The sequence below is a fragment of the Chiloscyllium plagiosum genome, chromosome 17, assembly GCF_004010195.1.
Source record: "Chiloscyllium plagiosum isolate BGI_BamShark_2017 chromosome 17, ASM401019v2, whole genome shotgun sequence".
Lineage (NCBI taxonomy): Eukaryota > Metazoa > Chordata > Chondrichthyes > Orectolobiformes > Hemiscylliidae > Chiloscyllium > Chiloscyllium plagiosum.
In genome coordinates, this window is record NC_057726.1 from 71,891,048 (window position 1) to 71,910,704 (window position 19,657).

At 40.4% G+C, this 19,657-nt stretch overlaps 1 protein-coding gene across 2 annotated transcripts in view; it reads left to right on the plus strand.

Annotated features, from left to right (window-relative positions):
* Positions 1-4,672: 4,672 nt before the first annotated feature.
* Positions 4,673-19,657, plus strand: part of LOC122558700 (probable G-protein coupled receptor 139) — a 25,483-nt gene continuing 10,498 nt past the window's right edge. The window contains exon 1 of one of the 2 annotated variants that reach the window (XM_043707493.1): positions 4,673-4,717. The gene's annotated coding sequence lies outside the window, so the exon portion shown is untranslated. The remainder of the gene's footprint in view (positions 4,718-19,657) is intronic. The other variant, XM_043707494.1, reaches the window with a different exon arrangement.

A 19,657-nucleotide genomic window follows, 5' to 3' on the forward strand; every position in this document is an offset into this window, starting at 1 on the left:
TGGCTGGGTTCAAACCCAATCTTCATGGCCCAGAAGATTAACTGAGTTTCTACAGTAATAGTCTACTTATAATACCATGAGGCCATCACTTCCCTGATTTGGAATACGTGCAGAAAATTGGGAATTACCTCTCTTTTAGTGGTAGCTATGTTGGTGCAGACTCCATGAGCTGAAGAACCCTTTCTGCACTGTCTGAATCTACGAATCCATAAACCTTCCGAATGTGAGAGAATACATCCCAGGTTATAAAACCTCTGTTATGAAATCTGTAGAATGAGTCTTTGTCTTTGCTTCTCATGCTGTCCATATTCAGGTATCTACCTCCATGTGACCACCCAGCACAGGACTGGACATCAGTTTTCATTTGCTACAAATGTCCCGGTGTGTGATTATTCTACCCATTGTCAGGGCAATATCAATCCAGTTCCAACTGATAACAGCATCCAGAAATCTCTCCTGATGTGATAACACTACATAGATCCGAAGGTCATTCTCTATTTGACAACACAATTGATATAGAAGAAAGTGAAGATTTCAGATGTTGGGAATCAGAGTCAAAGAGTGTAGTGCTGAAAAAGCATAGCCACTCAGGCAGTATCTGAGGAGCAGGAGAATCAACGTTTTGAGGTTAAGCTCTTCATCAGGAAAGTTATTCATTTCTGATGAAAAGCTTATACTTGAAACATCGACTCTCCTGCTCCTCAGATGCTACCTGACCAGCTGTGCTTTTCCAGCACTGCACTCTTCAAGCACAATTGATATGTTACAGACCATTAAATAAAGATGTCTGTTTTCAGAGAACAGAATCATTTTGAAAACACTGTTCAGTTCTAAACATGGTACATTGCTAACAATGTCCAGGTCAGTGAATAAATCTGATGATGATACTGTCTAGGTCATGAGAACACTTTGCATTTGTTAACACTGTCCATCCCTGAAACTCAGCTCAGCAATGAGAGAGGTATCCATTTGATAACACACTCAATGCCTAAAAATGACACTCTGTTGGATAGCACTGACAATCGAACACTGTTTGAAGCACCGACAGGTATGAGTGTCTCTCTACTATGGTTAGAACAGCCCAGTGGTGGCTATCGGTCTCTCTTTGAAAGCACTATGAAGCTACAGACGTGACTGTATTTGAACGCAATGTCCAAATCCTGCGATAAGTCATCATTAGAATTCCCAGGATAGAATTCTCCTAAATTAGAATTCTACAGTGTGGAAACATGTCATTTGGCCCAACAAATCCACACCAACCCTCCAAAGAATATCCCACCCATTCCCCTCCACCTATTACTCTAAATTTCCCCTCAATAATGAACCTGGCTTACACATCCCTGAACAATATGGACTGTGGGAGGAAACCAGAGCCCCTGGAGAAAACTCCCTACACTCCAGGCCCTGCACCCTAAATTACTCTAAATTTCCCCTCAATAATGAACCTGGCTTACACATCCCTGAACAATATGGACTGTGGGAGGAAACCAGAGCCCCTGGAGAAAACCCATGCAGACATAGGGAGAATGTGCAAACTCCACCCAGTCGCCCATGGCTGGAATCAAACCCGGATCCCTGGTGCTGTGAGGCAGCAATGCTAACCACTGAGCCATCATGCCATAATTCTTGTAAAACCTCTCATCTATGTCACTTTGTAACAGTCAAGAATTTTAAAAAAATTAAATATGGAGATTGTTCATTATTTCCACAGTTCATTGGGAGAATTTCCAATGCTGTTTCTCAGTTTTATGATCTAAGCTGTCCATTAATAACAAATAGCAAGCAGAGAAGTATGTACCATGTCCAGTATAAAAACAAAATGTTTAAAAAGAAGCAATGAAGTTCTTTTTATCTATATATATCCAAATGAAGAGAATAACCTCCTTTTTGTAACATTATTGAGGTCAGAGATTTCAAACTCCATTTGCTTGGAATGTCAGTTCTATCAATAAGTTTCCGTTTGGCCAGTTTGGGACATCAATTGTCATCTGACAGGAATGATGAGGTCTGGAAATAGGTCACTCCAATATGGCAGTGGCCATTTCCAGACTGCAGGCTCCTTTAGCATCAACCTGAGGCTCAACCTTCAGTTGATTGTTCTGTCCAGCTTTGGGATTCAGTCACTATTCATGAGCACAGCAAATATCTGTGATGAATAACTATTTTATGAATACAGTATTCTACAGCTAGTCCCCAGGTCATCTTCCCCAATTTGTTATTCTTCCAAATAGGGTATCTCAAACCATTACACTCCTGCATGAGGAAGGATGAACTGACTCCCTTAGGTTATTCACCTATGTCCCTTGATTTGTCACAATGAAGGGTAATTTTAAAAGAATCCCTTCCGTTTTGGATATGTTTCTCTCAGGACAAAATGAACTTATGTTTTAAAAGGAGCAATTTAGCAAGGCTTTCTTGAACGAACAAGAAATGCAACCCTCCCGAAATGGAGAACAACAGGAAATAAGGCATTGGGTTTCATATCCAAGCCCAGTCACTCAGCTCAGCTAGCTGTTGTCTATAATAACAGGTGCCTGGCTGTGAGTTACAGACCGGAATCTAATCTAGGAGCTTGGGATGATTGGCCCATTGAGTCTATACCAACCCTCCAAAGAAATCCCACCCAGACCCCACATTTCCCACGGTTAATTCACCTAGTGTGCACATACCCGAACACATTAAAGCATAGTATATTATCTTAAATAAAGGCAGGGACTTCTGATTATCATAAAAGTGTTTGAAACTAAGGAAAATCCCTGTGTTGATTATATTCTCTTAAATGGAGTAACTAGCTTAATCTAGAGAGAAGTGATGTCAGGAGACTTCAGACATTGGTGTGCTCATCTTGTGCAATGGGAAGTAAGTGTCCCTGACAACTATATGCACACAATGTGTATCCAGTTGCAGCTAACTGGCTCACCACTTTTTGGGGCTGGAGCAGTGGTTGGACTCACTGTGGAGAATTGGTGATGCTGAGAGCATCGTGAATTGCACATTTAGCAAGGTGGCCACAACACAAGTGAGGCAAAAAGGGAATGGATGACCATCAGGCAAAATGAAAGTTTCAGGAGAGAAGTATGGGAGTCCCGTGTGGTCATTCCTCTCTCAAACAGTTATACCACCTCTGAGGAAGTTGCCTCCTGGGAAAATCTGTACATCTCTATGAATCCATGATTCTGTAAATGGTGGACCAGGGAAAGGGGTTAGATTCTTGAGGCATTGCATCACTTTCAGGAGAGGTTGAAGCCTATCTAAGCCTTATGGGCAGACCTAGGACAAATATTCTTGCCCGGGCTTTTGTTAGTTTTGTTGGTGAGGCTTGATACTAGTATGGCAGGCTGATGCTGAAAATGTGTTGCTGGAAAAGCGCAGCAGGTCAGGCAGCATCCAAGGAACAGGAGAATCGACATTTCAGGCATAAGCCCTTCTTCAGGAATGGCAGGCTGATGGGAACCAAAGTGCTTATATGGGGCAGATTCAGACCAGGAAACGAGAGATAGAACATTAGTTAGTGACATGGCCAGTGATTTGGAAAGACCAAAGAGATAAGGGTTAAAAAGCATCTAACAAAGTAAATTGATGGGGTTGAGCTGCTTATATTTCAATGCAAGGAGTATTACAAAGCAGATGAACTAATGCCACCGGTAGACACGTCAGGATAATGTTGTTGCCATAGCAGAAACTTGGCTCAAGGAGGGGCAAATTTGGCAGGTCAATTTCCCTGGATATAGAGCTTTCAGGCAGGGTAGAGTGGGTGACAAAAAAAGGAGGGTGTGCAGCAGTATTGGTTGATGAATCAATTACAGTTTTGTAATTCTATACTAAACATGTTCACAAATGAGGTTTTATGGGTTGAATTCAGGAATTATAAAAGGACAGTCACACTACTGGGAGTTTACTACAGACTCCCAAATAGTGACAGGGAGCTTGAAGAAGCTATATAAGACAAATTTTTGCCTGTAAAAGTAAGAGGGCAATAAGGCAATAAGGCAATAATAGCAGGAGAGTTTAACTATCTCAATATCACTGATATTTCAAAAAACGTAAGGGGCATTGAGGGTGAAAAGTTTCTGTACTGTGTGCAAGAATGTTTAATCAATATGTGACAAGCCCAATGAGACAAGATGTAATTCTAGATTTAGTTTTGGGAAATAAAAGATGAGCAAGTAGGTGAACTGACAGTGGGGTGAACGCATCAGGGATAGAGACCACACTTCAGTTAGATTTAGCTTTACTATGAAAAACAGCAGAAATAAATCAGAAGTAAATGTTTTTAACTGGGGGAAGGTAAATTCTACACAATTAAGGTGTGATTTGGCTGAGGTGGTCTGAATAGGACTTCTCGAGGATAAATTGTGGTAAATTTTATGAAGGTGTAGGTGTGTACTGTACCTTTAAGAGAGAGAGAAAGCCAGCAAGGAATGATTGAAAGCATAGAGTGTCCTGAACAAGGTAAAAATGTAACATTTGGTTAAAACAAATAGCTGGCGCTGTGTTGCAATGGAGCAAAACCAAATTAAAATTTGGCCAATCAGTTTAAATTATGCCTCAGAGACCAATATCCAATCGAATTTGCACTTTACTGTTTGGGATGACATCAAACCAATGAAATGATTTGATGTTTTGGGGTATAAAACTGGACATTTTGACCTGTTTTTGAGAGAACTGCAAAGAATGCCTACAAGTTCAGGGTGCTAGCTGGATTGATCTCTGAAAGGTACCTGTCCATATGCAAAGTTATGCAGCAGAGGACCAAAGAAAATATGACCCAGGAAGGTTGACCATGCTGGCTGGTTTTGAGATGTAATTTTTTTTTGTAAATCTTAATTTTATTTTGTGTTGGAGCAGTATTGTAGAGTAGGAGGTAACAGGTATTTTTTTAAAAAGAAAGGAGTTGTTGCTTTAATGCTCTCTGACTCAAAGGATAAAATGGTTAACTTTTTAAAATTTAAATAGTGAAATCTTGGGTAGTTCCTTGCCTTTTGAAACTTATCAGGTTATGGTGCAAGTTGAGCTTTTGTCTGGTTTAAATTAGCAGAGGGGTTTACCTTGTGTTGTAACAGTTTGGGAGCTCTCATCTGTGATTTGGATAAGTTTAGACAGATCCAATCTGAGATTTGGGGTGTGAAAAAGCCCAGTAGATTAGTGTCCTAAATAATAAAATGTAGGTGAAGCAACTTGTTTAATTTTGGTTACTTGTGGTTGGTTCAATTAAAACTGAGAAATGGCTCTTAAAATGCCAAAGAGGTTTTAGGGTTTGAAGATGATTCCTAAGTTTTTCTAAAGTTTAGAAAGAAAACATACCCCTTTTATAATTAGCAAAGAAGTAAGAATTGGGTTTAACTGAGGATAAAAAGCAGAAACTTGTAAGGGAATTACTCCCTCACTTAGGTGTGTTAAAGAAACAGACCAGTGCAGTAGAGTGTTTTTAAAAAAATTACAACTGAGGACAATGGAGTTGGAACATAGAGAGAAGGTTCTGAGCTGAGCAAAAGAGTTTGAACTTGAGTAGTTGTGGCTTAGTCAACACTGTCAACAGGATGGAGATTAAAAGAAGGCAAAGTCAAGACTCTGCCACACCTTTGTTGCCAATTCCTGCATTCAAAGAATCTCTCATGTCTATTATAATTATGTAGATCCCCTCCTAAGAACTAAAAATGGGAACCAGTACTTAACCATAACAGATGTGTCTACCAGACTTCTGGAGACAATTCTGTTCTGGGATATAAAGGTTAAAAATCTGGTAGAGGAGTCAGTAGCTTTCTTTATGTAGTATGGGTTACCCACTGAAATTCAGTTGGACCAAGGGTCAAACTTTACTGTTAAGCTGTTTAAGGAGGTTATGGATAGTTTAGGTATATAGCACTTGAAATCCAGTAAGGATCATCCTGAATCCCAGGGAGCTTTAGGAAGGTGGCATCAGACCATGTTGAGAGCATACTGTCAGGATTACCAGAATGGTTGGGATAAATAAATCCTGTTCATATTGTTTGCCTTCAGAGATGCCCCAAACAAATCTACTGTTTTACTCCCTTTGAGTAAATATTCAGGTATGAAGTGAAAAGCCCTTTGAAATTAAAGAAATTGACACGTGCAAAGTCTGGGGTCTCTCTCTTCCCTTGTGTATCAGAGGTAAGGGAGACACTAAATCGAGTAGGTGAGTTAGCTAAACAGTGCCTGAAGGGGTACAGCATAAAATGAAGCAGGTGGCAGATAAAAACTTGGATGTTTTCCCATGGGGGTGATGTGTTCATATTGTAACCAGTGGTGGGAGATCCCTTCAAGCCAGGTTTAATGGTCCCTGTCAAATTGAACTATTGGGTATGTCAAGTGAATATGCTGACACCTCTTTCTCATAGAGAAAGGACTGGGGCAACAGGTTAGTTACTGCCCCCAGAGTCTGGAATCCAAGTCACAGATGACATGGATTTTTGTTGTGCCTCAATGTTTAAAAAATGAAAAGTGCTCAGTGAGATGAGTGAACTATCTGTTTCAGGAACAAAGAATGCATTTGAAACTTTCATATTGCAGTATGAGGACATATGTAGGATCAGATGGGGAGGGCTAATGCTATTCTACATGAAATAGACATGGGGATATTGTTTTATCAGAACAGCATCCCCTATTGGTTTAACCCTTTCACAGCCAGACCAGACAGGAGGAGGCCATCCTCAATGAGGACATCATCAAACCAAGTCAGAGCGAGTGCAGGTTACTGATCATCTTAGTTCCCAACCCAGATGGGTCTCAATGATTTTGCATGGATTATCGGAAGGTCAATGCTGTTACAAAATTGGACTCGTAACCAATTCCTAGATTGGAGGACTGCATCAAGAAAGTTAGACAAGCCAGTTACATCAAGTTGGACTTGCTGCGTGGTTACTGGCAGTACCTTTATCAGACGGCGAAAGGAATTTCTGCATTTGTAAGCCCAAATAGGCTATAATCGATTCAGTGATGCCCTTTGGAATGAAGAACACACCCACCACACTTTGAAGACTCATGAACAGAGCTGTGGATGGGTTAACAAACTGTCCAGTCTATTGGATGCTGTAGTGATCTTTAAGTCCTGGAAAGGTCACATGGTACACAGAAGCAAAACTGGTGATAAACTTAAAGCAGAATTTGCAAAAGCAGGTGATGTTCTTGGGGCATAGCATCAGTCATGGATTGTTGACTACATGGCATGCAAAGACAAAGGCCCCTGAAGAATTTCCATGACCAACCTTGAAGAGGTGCTTTGATTCTTAGTTAGAATTTTTGTTGAGTCCTAAGTTTGTTCCAAACTTTAGTAGTGTAGTGACAGTGTTAACTGAAGCAGAACATAGTTTCAGTGGGCAGAACAATGCCAAGAGTTTAGGTCAGAAGGTGCTGGAAAAGCACAGCAATTCAGGCAGCATCTGAGGAGCAGGAAAATTGATGTTTTGTGCAAAAGCCCTTCTGATGAAGCTCCTTTGCCTGAAATGTCAATTTTCCTGCTCCTCAGATGCTGCCTGATCTCCTGTGCTTTTCCAGTACCATTCTGATCTGAACTCTGGTTTCCAACATCTGCAGTCCTCCTTTTGCCTAGAACAATGCCAAGAGGTATTCAACCATTTTAAAAGCAATATTAGTCATCGCACTAGTTTTAGCTACACCCAACAAAGTTGCTATGTGTGACTCCAACAGTAGTTGGAGCTGTATTGCTACAGAAAGATTATGGGATTGAACTGCAAGTTGGTTACTTGTGGAAGTAACTCCACATCCACCAGAAGAAATACTCCATGTTCAACAAAACTATTGAGTTTGATACTGGCTTTGCAACATTGTTACTGATACACACATTAAAATGTGTCTGAGACAGTTGTGTACAAGGATCATAATCCTCTTACATTCTTGGAATGCTTTAAAGACAACACTGAGACTATTACATTGAAGTCTTGGATCAGACTGCTAATATCCAAATTGTACATATTATTATAGGTTTGTAAGAATGTAATCACAGATGTGTTATTGTGGATTTAACTGAATAACATCTCATCTATACTTTCAATGTTCTGTGTATGTGGGAAGAAGTTAATATGAACTTAGATTAGTCATATGTATGACATGGTAATGTGGTTAAAGAATAGAGGAAAAAAAGAAGTCATCTTTTCATTATGATGGCCCCTCTTTATAAGGGGGCGATGTTATGAAGGTGTAGGTATGTACTGTACCTCTAAGAGAAGAAACTAGCAAAGACCGACTAAAATTCAACATTTAGTTGAAAAGAAATAGCTGGAGTTGTGTTGCCATGGGACAAAAATAAATTGAAATTTGGCTAATCTGTTTAAATTATGTCTCTGATACTAATATCCCATTGGATTATTTCATTGGCTTGATGTCATCCCGAACAGTAAAGTTCAATGTTTTGGGGTATAAAAACTGGCCAATTCGAACAGTAGGGCAGAACTGCAACTAAGTTGTGCAGCAGAAGACAAAGGTGACAGGAGGATCGACTTGAAACATGAGTTTTTTTTGGTAAATCTTAATCAGGGTTTTCTCTTTTATTTGATGTACAGAATGGTTAATTTTTACTTTAAATAGTGAAATCTGGGAAATTTGCTCCTCAATTTAATGTTGGGTTTATATTAAGAGGGGTTTGCTCTGTCATAACAGTAAACTTGTGGGAGGCACTGAAGTGAGATCCTCAGGGCACAAAGCAGACATCGCCTCCAAAACTAAGAATGTTGCTGCTCTGTCTCGACTCCCATGGTTATCTACAAAAATACTCAACACTGCAGACAGCCTTGAAGAATATAGAAAGTACAGGGATCAAGTGGGGACAAAAGGAGATCGGAGGGTATGAGAAACGTTAGCAAACAGAATAAAGAGCAAAATTATAGTTACAGGAAAAAGTGGGACCTGTCAGATATGAAGGAAACGTGTGAAGACGACAAGGATATGGGAAGAATTTTAAATGAATTTTTGTCTCTATATTAACACATGAAAGGATGATGTGGATATAGTAATCCAAGAGTAGCAGTATGAAATATTGGACAAAATAATCATGAGAGAGGACGTGTTAGAGGTGGAATCCTTCAAAGTGGATAAATCAAGGTCAGATGGATTACTTCCTAGGTTGATGAAGGAGGTCAAGGAGGAAATAATAGATTCTCTGAGGATTACTTTCTAATCATCACAAGCTGGAAAGCGGTTTCAGGTAGTGTTGGGATCCATGCTGTCTGTTTTTTGTATGAACAATTTAAACTTGAATGTAGGGGGCACAATTAGGAAACTTGCAGATGACAGAAATTGGCTGTCTAGTGACTAGAGGATAGTTGTAAGCTTCAAAATGATACAGATGGGTTGGTGGTTGGGCAGGAAAGTGGCAGATAGAGTTCAACTCCTATATGTGAAAACATATTAAGGAGGTCAAACAGTAAAAGGGAATACACAATAAATGGGAATATACTGAGAGGGGTAGATGAAGTGATAGATTGCGCTTTTATGGCACATAAGCCCTAAAGATAGCAGTACAGGTAGATAAGGTTGTAAAGAAGGCATATGGAATGCAGAGATATAGAATACAATTTTGTCATTATATGCCTATCTTTGTATCAGACATGACTAATGCTGCAACTATTGTGTGCAGTTCTGATCACCACTTTATGAAAAGGATGTAATTGCTGTGGACAGAGTGCAGAGATTTATTGCAACATTGTCAAGGCTGGAAATGTAGCTACGAGGAGAAATTGGAAAGTTTAGAGTTGTCTTGTATCAGAGAAGACTGAGGGGTGACATGATTAAGGTATACAAAATTGGGAGGGATTGAGTAGGCAGGAGGAACCTGTTTCCCTTGCGGAGTTCAGAAACCGGGGTCATAGATTGAATCTAAGTGATAGAAGGGTTAGAGGGGATATGAGGGAAAATATCTTTATGCAACATATGGGTATTTGGAATTCACTGCCTGAATTAGTGGTGGAGGAAAAGACCCTAAACTCCTTCGAAAGGTGCTTGGATCTGCACCTTGAAGCTGTAAGCTGCAGGGATGTGTGCTGTGTGCAGCAAGTTGGCACTAGAAAGGGCATCTGGGTATTTTTAGGTCAGCAGAGATAAGTTAAATCAAATGGCCTCATTCAGTGCTGAATCACTTTTCTAAAGGCAGTGGATGATGGATCACTTGTTAAATTAATCTCCTATTTAAAATTGTCAGAAAAGATATTAAGGGGTATGTGTCTTGAGATATAGCTTATATAATTTACCTTAGCAGGTATATGGTGTTAATCCACAGATCAGCCACAATCTGATTGCATGGGGAAACAGGCTTGAGGGGCTGAATCACCTATTCCTATGTTCCAAAATAGGTGACCCTTTACTCTGAGATTATGCTGTCTGGTTCTAGACTCTCCCACAAGAGGAATCAAATTCTCATCAGCAATCGTCCTGTCAATTAATCTTATTGAAACATAAGATTGCCAGTCATTCTTCTGAACTCCAATGAGGTCAAACTCCAGCATGGACACCAATGGGCTGAAGGATGGGTTTTTTTTTCATCTTGGAGTACTCCAGGACTCTCAGAGAATTCACATGTGGAGTGCCTGATCATTATATAAAGAATCCAAGTGGCTTTCTCCTCCTCATGTGTTGCAGTGTCTGTAGTTCAGTTTCCAGTTCAACCAACTTTGGTTCAGAATTTATGAACATTAAAGATGTGCTGCTGTGTTTGGTCTAGAACAATTGGCATCCATGAGTTCCCACATACTACAATTATGACACATCGCCCACCCTAATCTTTTCTAAGAAACTACAAACTTTTTGTATTCAATTGTATGTACTTTTTTTACATTGTATAAAAAGTGACATGTTTGAGTTTAGTACACTTAAGGGTGTGGACTATGATTTGGTTTGTGGGTCAACTGTTTTGTTTGGTTTCGGTCAGTGCATTTTCCTGAGCTGGATGTGTACAGTGTCACCAATCAGTAATAAAGCCTGTGTTGATTATTAACAATGCAGGCTAGATCAATGTTGTCACTACACAAATATACAAGGGCCTCCAGTTTACAAACATCGAACTTACAAATGCTCATATTAACTCGTACTTACAATGAGTCTAAGGAAGGGTGAAGTTTAAAGACTAGACATAGGAATACTTCCTGTGCTTATGCATAACTGCTTTACCTTTATCTGCATTGTGTTCCAACCTGCGTACGGATCAACTTGTGAACGGTCTCTAGAAAGTAACCCAGGAACAGTCTGCAGTTAAGATTGGAAAATGGAATATCTGTGCTGAGTGCTGACAGCTTAGTACAGGTGGATGATTACTTTTGGTGAGGCCCTGAAGTTGCAGATGTTTTCCATGTAATCTCCAAGCTTGGCTCGGCGAGGATAGTTAATTTCAAACTTGACACAAGACCATAAAGTGTGGGGGAGGGGAGTCAACTATGTACCCTTGAGCTTACCACATTTGTCAGCAGCATGGATGACCCGATAGTGTTTTTAAAGACACTTTTTTTTCTTGATTCCCACTCCAGTGCTTTCCTTTACTCCCTTATAAATCGAAAAAGCTACCAAAACCGATCTTGACCATGTTCAATAACCTCCACTGCTTTCTAACAGCAAAGCATTCCTAAGCTGCATGATCCTCAAAAGTATTATCCTTCTATTCATCTTAAATGTTTAAAGTTAAGTGATTTCCCAATGTGATCTTGTCCCAGATTCTTTGAGAGAAAGCATCTAGTCAACATCCAGCTGCCAAACCCCATGGAATTATTGTTTCAATAAGATCACCTCTCATTCTTCTCCAAATGTCATAAGAATTGATCTAACCTCTTCAAAATAATCCAAAAAAAATCTGGTGATTCCAGGAGTCCATCTTGTGAAGCTTCTCCAAGGCAAGTCTGCCCCTCATTAACAAGGAGACCAAATTTCTGTGACGTATTCTATGTATCTTATGGAGAGGCCTTTATATTCCATCCTGGTTTCAATAAATCCCCAACATTCCATTTGCAATCCTAATGACTTGTACTTGCATGCTAATTAATTTGCATGCGCCAAGAGATCAACAGTTCCCTCTGCAGTCTCTCTCTGAAAGAAACTTACAAAACAAATTTGTAGATTCAAGTTTGTATTTCTGCTTACAAAGTTATTGCCCACTTGCTTTACCAGAAAATGTCCAGCTGAACCTCTGAGACAGGAGCTGTTGCAGCCGAAGGAGTTCATTAGGCAGCAGCGAAATGGATCAGTCCTCGACAGTGTCCACATTTTACTGCAGTAGCTTATGGGCCACATGGTTTAAAGGTTCCAGCACCTCACTGACTGCTACTGAGAGAAGGTAGATAGGTAAAGTTAATAAGGTGGTAAAGTGACAGTTAGGAGGTATGATGAGAGTTGGGTGGGGTTAGAATATCAGAGGAATGTAGCATCCAGGTGCCAAGTAGAGAGAATTAGAGCAGAAGGAAAGTGGAGAGTAAGGTGGCAGGTGAATAAAGGAGTAGGACAGAGGAGTGGAGATGGGTGAGGGAGAAAGCTGGTCGGTGAAAAAGGGGTTAGTGCAGCAGGTGAATAGTGATTAGGGTGGCAGGTGTGCTGGGAGAAATTATACAAGTTAGGAATGGGTATAGATACCAAGCTCTGCAGCTTATCTATGTCCCTCTGGAACCTACAACATCCTTCAGCACTATCCACTGACCTTAGTGTCATCCGCAAATTTATTAACCCATCCTTCTACGCCCTCATCTAGGTCATTTATAAAAATGATAAATAGCAGTGGCCCAAAACTGATCCTTGCTGTACACCACTAGTAACTAAACTTCAGGATGAATGTTTTCCATCAACGACCACCCTCCGTCTTCTTTCAGCTAGCCAACTTCTCACCCTCAATCACCCTCAATCCCATGCCATCGTATTTTGTGCAATAGCCTACGTGGGAGACATTATCAAATGCCTTGCTTAAATCCACATACACCACATCAACCACTTTACCATCATCCACATGTTTGCTCACCATCTCAAAGAACTCAATAAGGTTTGTGAGGCATGACCTACCCTTCACAAAACCATGTTACTGTCCCGAATTAACTTATTCCTCTCTAGAGGATGATAAATCCTATCTCTCATAACCTTTTCCAACATTTTACTGTTATGAAGGTGTAGAAACGTACTGTACCTTTAAGAGAGTTGAAAAACCCGCAAGGACTGACAAAGCACAGAGTTCTGAACAAAGTAAGAATGTAACACTCAGTTTAAGCAAATAGCTGCAGCTGACTTGCCATGAAATAAAAAAAATTCAAATCCAGCCAATCAGTTTATGCCCCAAGATAAAATCAAATTTGATTTTAGTATTTTGATTGGATTATTTCATTGGTTTAATACTATGTTTTGGGGTACAAAACTAAACATTTTAAACAGTTAGAGGAAGAACCACCGAGGGCATCCACAAATGTAGGCTGCTAGTTGAGGAGCAAGCTGAACGGAACCTGCTGTTAAGAAGTTTGCACAGCAGAACACTGAAACCAAGTTGGAGAAAATCTACAAAGGAGAATTGACAAAGCTGACTGGTTTTTGAAGCATGAATTTATTTTTTGTAAATCTTAATTGGGACTTTATTGGACCCATATTGCAGAGTGGGAGGTAAAAAATAGGTTTAAGGGAAAGGAGTTATAAATAGTTGTTGGTTTTAATATTCTTTGTTGGACTTACAGAATAAAATTGTTAATTTTTACTTGAAATAGTGACCTCTGGGATAGTTCTTTGCCTCTCGAATTTTAACAGATTACGGCGCAAGGTGAACTTTTTCTGTGGGGCCGGTCTAATTTAGCAGAGGGGTTTACCTCGTGTCGTAACATTACCAACAACCAAAGTAAGACGCACTGGTCTATAATTTCCAGGGTTGTCTACTCCACTTCTTAAACAAGGAAACGACATTTGCTATCCTCCAGTCTTCTGGCACTATTCCTGTGGACAGTGACGACATTAAGATCAAAGTCAAAGGCTCTGCAATCTCCTCCCTGGCTTCCCAGGGAACCCTAGGATAAATTCCATCCAGCCCAGAGGACTCATCTATTTGCTCACTTTTCAGAGTTGCTAACACCTCCTCCTTGTGAACGTCAATCCTGTCTAGTCTAGCCTGTATCTCAGTATTTCCCTCTACAACGTTGTCTTTTTCCAAGGTGAATACTTACAATTAATATTCAGTTAGTGCTTCCCCATCTCCTCGGACTCTACACACGGCTATCCTTGATTGGTCCTAATCTTTCTCTAGTCATTCTTTTATTCCTGACATACCCATATAAAGCCTAATGGTTTTCGTTGATGTTACTGCCAATGACTTCTCCTGTCCCCTCCTGGCTCTTCTTAGCCCTTATCAAGGATACACAATAGCAGTTACTTGAAAACACTCCACATTTCAATTGTGCCCATCCCCTGTAGTTTCCTTCCCTATCCTATGCATCCTAAATCTTGCCTAATCATGTCATAATTGCCTTTCCCCCAGCTATAACTCATATCCTGTGTGTGGTATATACCTATCCCTCTCTGCTAAAGTAAATGTAACTGAATTGTGGTCACAATCACCAAAGTGCTCACCACCTTCCAAATCTATCACCTGGCCAGGTTTATTACCCAATACCAAATCCAATGTTGCCTTGCCCATTGTTGGCTTGTCTACATACTGTGTCAGGAAACCATTGTGCACATCATTCTGACCCATCCAATGGACTAAAGTCAACAAACACATCGACCTGGACCCAATATACCAACCACTACAGCGGACAGCTGAAACTGACACCGGAAGCGGCAGGGACAGACCACTATAAACACCGGAGGAAACATCAAAGAAGCGCTTCGCAGGAGGCTCCCAAGCACTGATGATGTCACCTAGCCAGGGGACGAAACGTTTGCAACAAGAACTTCCAGCTCGGCGAACAGAACCACAACAACGAGCACCCGAGCTACAAATCTTCGCACAAACTTTGGACTAAAGTAGTGATCGTAATATGATTTTCTAAATGCCCTGCTTGGTATTTCCTTAGTAATGGATTTCAGCATTTTCCCAATGGCAGAAGTTGGAACAACAAGAATATATAGTTTCCTGCTCTCTGTTTCCTTTATTTCTTGAACAGGGATATTTCATTGGCAGTTTTTCAAAATCTAATGAAAGTTAAAAGATTATAATCTTTGAATCTACAATCTATCTGGCTACTTTTTGGGAGAAAAACTCCTTGATGCAGGTCCAAAGGATTTGTTACAGTTTAGTTCCTTTATTTTCCCCAATGTGTTTTTCTCACTAATGTCAAACCAAAGAGCAGATAGCAGTTTCACCCATAGAGAACAGTGGAAACCAAGGTCAAAGAGGTCATAAAGGTTCAGAAGGAAAGTGTTACAACCAACCCAAGAGTTGTGTATTGGAGAAGTATTAATCAGACTTTCTGGTAACTTGACTTCCAGCCTGTGCCTGAGGATATGCTGTTTATACCTCTCTGATATGGCAACAGTGAAGGGTCTTGGTGCAACCCCATTGGATGTCTTGAACCCAGCTCATGACCCCATTGGCCAATGGCTACAGAATGTTCAGGAACACACCAGAAATCTACCTGCTCAGTGCAGACTCACAGCAAGACACATAACAGAAGACTTGCAACAACCCAAAAAGATCTGGAACAAATGTGTCCCTGATCTGCGAGAGCCATTTTTGTGAAAGAGAGCTAGCTCTCTGTCAGGGAGGAAGGAGATTCTAACAAACATGTGGACTGTTGTGGGTAATGTCTGTTCTCAGATGTTTACTGCTAGATAAAGAGTATATATTGTGGGAATTTGGGAAATTATCATATGGTGTTTTTAACAAAGAATATTTTGCCATTAAATCAAATTGAACTACAAACCGAATTCTGTATCCCTTTGCCCACCTCACCAACAAGAACACTTGTGTAAAAGAAAATTGATTGAAAGCATGAACAGCAATACCATTTCAATAACTACCTTTATTTAACTTTAAGATACTTTTTGACCAAACAGTCTCATCTTTATTCTGAATATTATTATGATCCCATTTTATGATATTACTGGATAGGTCAGAGTCAATAATGAAACCTAGCTTGCTAGATCATAAATATAATTTTTGTGGTTGGTTACTGTGGTAGTAAGTCCCTGAACATGTACACATTGGGCTGTAAATGTTCTTTCACAACAGAATATTTCCAATGAGATAATTATTTATACATTCTGGATTAGTGGTGCTGGAAGAGCACAGCAGTTCAGGCAGCATCCGAGGAGTAGTAAAATCGACGCTTCGGGCAAAAGCCCTTCATCAGGAATACAGGAATACATTATTTATACATGTCTTACCGTACATTACCACATGTAAAATAACCCACTCCCTGGTTGTGTCAAGAATGTATTCTTCTGAGAAAATATCATACATAAACTCTATGAATTGAGCCTTGTATATTGGCATTGCTGCTTTAAGTGATACTATCTGTGAGATGCATATTGACATGTCATTTAGTAAAAGAGAATATTGGTTTTCAAATGACTGTACAGGTAGTTTTAAACATGGGTTTACCTTGCATATAATGCAGCTAAGCAGCATTTCTGTGCTATAGGATGAAGTTAAAGTCAATTATTTGTTTAGTTTGAATTTTAACAGTACAGGCAATATCACTGAAATGATTGTGTTGGATTCTGACTGTCCAGTTGAGATCACTGATCTCTAATGGGTTGTTTTTTGTGTGTGGGTCAAATGGGTCATGGCATTGGGTTCAATGAAATCGGTTCTGTGCCCAGATTAAATATTGACCATGTATGTAGGTTGAATGAAGTGTCTGTGCTGGATCTTGGTGATGTATGTAAAATTCACTGGGTGTCTTGTTTGATACTGACAGTATACATAAATTCTGGGTTTAATGCTAATGCTGATATACTGGAGCAGCGTTAGGTATTGTCAGTGTAGATTTGAACAATGATGTATCTGGATTAAAGATGATTGAATAAAATAGGACAAGGTTTGATTCGGTGACAGAGAAGAACAAGGAACACTTCAAAATGCAACCTCTAAATTAATACAAGACTTAACTTAGAACAATATGGTTCAGTGACATCCAGTTTGGGTTTTGCCAGGATCACTCATCTCCTGATCTCATTACATCCTTGGTTTAAGCAAGGACAAAAGAGCTGAATTCCAGAGGTGAGGCGAGAGTGACAGCCCTTGACATCAAGGCCACATTTGACTGAGTATGGCATCAAGGAGCCCGAACAAAACTGGAATCAATAGGTATCGCAGGGCAAACACTCTGCTGGTTAGAAAGATACCTGACACAAAGGAAAATGGTTGTGGTTGTGGAGGAACATCTCCAGGATATCTCTGCAGGAGATCCTCAGGGTAGTGTCCCAGGCCCAACAATCTTCAGCTGCTTCAATGAACTTCCCTGTGTCGAAAGGTCAGAAGTGGGGATGTTCGCCAATGATTGCACAGTGTTCAGCACCATTCGTGACTCCTCAGATACTCAAGCAGTGCGTGCTCAAATGGAATAAGATCTTAGGCTGACAAGTAGCAAGTAACATTTGTGCCACACAGATATCAGATAATGACCATCACCAATAAGAGACACTAACCACCGCCCCTTGACATTCAACGGTATTACCATGGCTGAATTTTCTACTGTCAACATCCTTGGGGCTACTATTGACCAGAAACTCAACTGGACTCACCACATAAACACCATGGCTACAAGACTTAGGGATACCGTTACGAGTAAGTCACCTCCTGACACCCCAAAGTCTATCCACCATCTCCCAAGACACAAGTCAGGAGTCTGATGGAATATTCCCCACATGCCTGGATGGGTGCAGTCCCAACAACACTCAAGTTGCTTGACACATTCCAGGAAAAAGCAACCTGCTTGATTGGCACCACACCCACAAACATTCAATCGCTTCACCACTGCCGCTCAGTGCACAGTGCTGCCACTATCTACAAGATGCAATGCAGAAATTCAGCAAAGATCCTTAGACAGCACCTTCCAAACCCGCAATCACTTCCATTGAGAAGGACAAGGGCATCAGGTACTTGGGAACACCAACACCTGCAAGTTTCCCTCTAAGCCACTCACAACCCTGACTTAGAAATATACTGCCATTCCTTCACAATTGTTGGGTCAAAATCCTAGAATTCCCTCCCTACCAGCATTGTGGGTCAAACAGTAACGATTCAAGAAGGCAGCTCACCGCCACCTTGTCAAGGGCAAATAGGGATGGGCTATCAGTGCTGGCCAGCCAGCGTCATCCAAGTCCCACAAATGAATAAAAAAAAAACTTGCTGAAAAACAAGCAGAATTGAATGCAAAATATTCATGGCGATAAATTATTCTGGAAAAGGGAGCAAAGAAATAAAGGATTCATGCCCGTTTTGATTAAGGAGAACATATTATTCTGGAAAGAGAAGATCTTTTGAAAGCTTAAAGGCAGAATCTGTTTGGTTAAAGCTAGAACAATCAGTGTACCATTATCCAACTGAGTATGTTTCATTGGTCATCATTCAGAACAAAAACTGTATCAGACAGGAAAGTATGGGAAGAAAGTGCAAACTTGTAGTTTTAATGGAGAACTTAATCTGTTGTCGATGGGTGGTAATAGCAAAATAAGGAGTTGGTTAGCTGAATTGGCTGGACAGCTGGGTTGTAATACAGAGTAACACTGATAACATTGGTTCAATTCCCACACTGGCTGGCTTACTGTGAAGGGGTCTCTTTCCCAACCCCTCCAAAGGTTGCCTGAGGCACCTCAGGTTAAAGTACCACCAATACTCTCCCTAGTGAAAGAGCAGCCAGGTCTGGTAAAACTATGGTGAGTTTATCTTTAATAGTGAAGTGTCAGAGGAGGAGAAGACTTGCTGATGAATTTTATAAATTAATACATCTCTGGCTTAAAAAGAGAGAAGGAAATGCTGAAATTGATTCTGGTAAAGGGGGTAGATCAAATCCATCAACATTCAGGATGGAGTTATTTAGAAGAACTGTACTTTTATCAAGTTTTTTGGCTAGTCATGGCTATGCAAACAATAGACAATCCAGAGTAGGAATGATAAATGGAAGATGGACCATCGTTAGTGGGATCAGGATTGATAGTCAAAATCTAATAGAACTAATGGCACCGTTAAAGTGGATTTAGTTCAAGTTCAGTCAGGGCACATTCCCGTATCAGGAAAAGTAGAATCAATATTATGCTGAGGTCCCGAATGGACTATGTAGCCACTCTCATATGCACACTGCCCATCTACCTCTCACTATATCAGCAAGTCTTCTCTGGGAAGCAAGGGAGGAGATTGCAGAGCCATTGGCCTTGATTTTTATGTCCTCTTTGTCTACAGGAGTAGTGCCAGAAGACTGGAGGATAGCAAATGTGATTCCCTTGTTCAAAAAGGGGAATAGGGATAACCCTAGTAACTATAGGCCGGTGAGTCTCACTTCTGTTGTGGGCAAAGTCTTAGAGAGAATTGTAAGGGATAGGATTTATGCACATCTGGATAGGAATAATGTGATCAAGGATAGTCAGCATGGTTTTGTGAAGGGCAGGTCGTGCCTCACAAACCTTATTGAATTCTTTGAAAAGGTGACGAAGGAGGTTGATGAGGGGAAAGCGGTAGATGTGGTATACATGGATTTTAGTAAGGCGTTTGATAACGTTCCCCATGGTAGGCTACTGC